This window comes from Octopus bimaculoides, chromosome 24, assembly GCF_001194135.2.
Source record: "Octopus bimaculoides isolate UCB-OBI-ISO-001 chromosome 24, ASM119413v2, whole genome shotgun sequence".
Taxonomy (NCBI): domain Eukaryota; kingdom Metazoa; phylum Mollusca; class Cephalopoda; order Octopoda; family Octopodidae; genus Octopus; species Octopus bimaculoides.
In genome coordinates this window covers 1,749,671-1,751,493 of record NC_069004.1, presented here as the reverse complement: position 1 = coordinate 1,751,493, position 1,823 = coordinate 1,749,671, and positions in this window count along the sequence as shown.

The following is a 1,823-nucleotide window of genomic DNA, read 5'->3' as shown; positions in this document are numbered from 1 at the left end:
GAAGAGCATCTGGCTGTAAAAAAATCTACCTCAACAAAATTTCATCTGATACATGTTGGTGTTAAGAAGGGCATCCAGCCGTAAGAACCATGCTTAAACAGCCTGGCGCAGTCTTCAGCATCGCCAGTCCCTGTCAAACCATCCAACTCATGCCAACAGGGAAGGCAGATGTTAAACCATGATGATGATGTACACATATAGATAAATGGATATTGGGCCTTTGCTTGTCCAAAGCATTTTCATACACTTGTAAATGTTCATGTTTGTTTTCAGATTTTCAATTAGGCCCTTGGAGTATGTTCTGAGTAATATATATATATAAAGCTTTTGTTTCATAAGTCTCGGGTTTGTCTGGTAGTTGAAAGACATTGGGAAAGATGTATCAGATAGAATTTGTGGATGCCAAAGAAATATGTCCTGTGGGTATCACACGATGCACAGGTCAGGCAGAATTGGGAATGTCCATGTATGATGCATGGATGCCAGGGAAATATATGAGGGCTGTTCATTAGACATTTCCCCTGACCCAGTTATTGCAGGAAACGGAACTTGTACAGGTATAATAATACATGTCCCTATATGTCAAATTGTAAATTGCAGCTTTCCACTAGGATTCATTTGTCTTTTACTGCTGCTGAAGTGGACTAAGCTGTTACAATGGAGGCAGTTGAATGCAGATCAATGATAAGGTTCTTATACTTGAAAGGTTGTACACCAAAAGAGACTTTAGATGAGATGAAAGCTGCTTATGATGACAATGCACCATCATACAACGTAGTCAAGCCCTGACATTGACAGTTCAATTGTGATTGGACATTGGTGGAAGCTGCTCCTATTCCTGGATCACCACACTCTGCCATTGGTGACAACGCCATCCATAAAGTGGAAGCTGCCATTTTGGAGGATCACCACATAACTATTCGGTAATTAGGCCAAGAAGTGCAAAGTGTAGGGTCCATGACCACTTGCACTGTAACTTAGTGGTTTGGCAAAAGAGACTGATAGAAAAAGTACTAGGCTTAAGAAAAAAAAAAAAGACAGGTGTTGATTTGTTTGACTAAAACTCTTGAAGGTGTTGCCCCAGCATGACCACAGTCTAATGACTGAAACAATAAAAAGATGACAATGAGATTTCATTATTAGAAAGATTTTATTTTAGAAAAATAATTGAAAAGATTTTCTTGAGACAGTAAAAAAGACAGGAAAAAATGTTTCATTGTTATTTCATAAATAAATAAAAGGAAGAGTGTTTTTTTTTTTACTTTGTTGTCACATAGCAAATTTATGTCTTCAATGGCTGCATTTGCTGGACTTGATAAATTTAACCTAAATAAATAATTTGGCAGTCAAACTTACCAAACAATGCTCAATCATGTTGAATTTAATTTCGCTACAAAATTCAGTCAAATTTCCCAGCAATGCTTGTGAAAGAATGTCCTCTGCTGTAAGCCCCTAAGGGCCTGGTGGTGGTGGTGCTAAACCCAGATTAGGTTTTTCACCCAACACTTTGTTTAAAGTGATTCTAAGTTTATGAGACGAGCACCAGTTTATGTAAATTTTGATAAACACGTTGAGCACAGCTACTTTTGATTGACCAGGTTTGGCTTTTTGAAATCAATCAGTTGATAATTAATGGTTTTTCTGTGCAACTTTAAATTCATGATTGTATATATTTCATTGTATTTTACTCTTGTAAATGTTTTTTGTGAGTTTTTTTTTTCTTTTTGAGCATGGAAGCTTTTATACGGTTTTTCAGTATTTATTCTCCACCTTGGTGGATTCAAGCAATTATTGCAACAAGCTTAACAAAAAAAAAAAAAAAA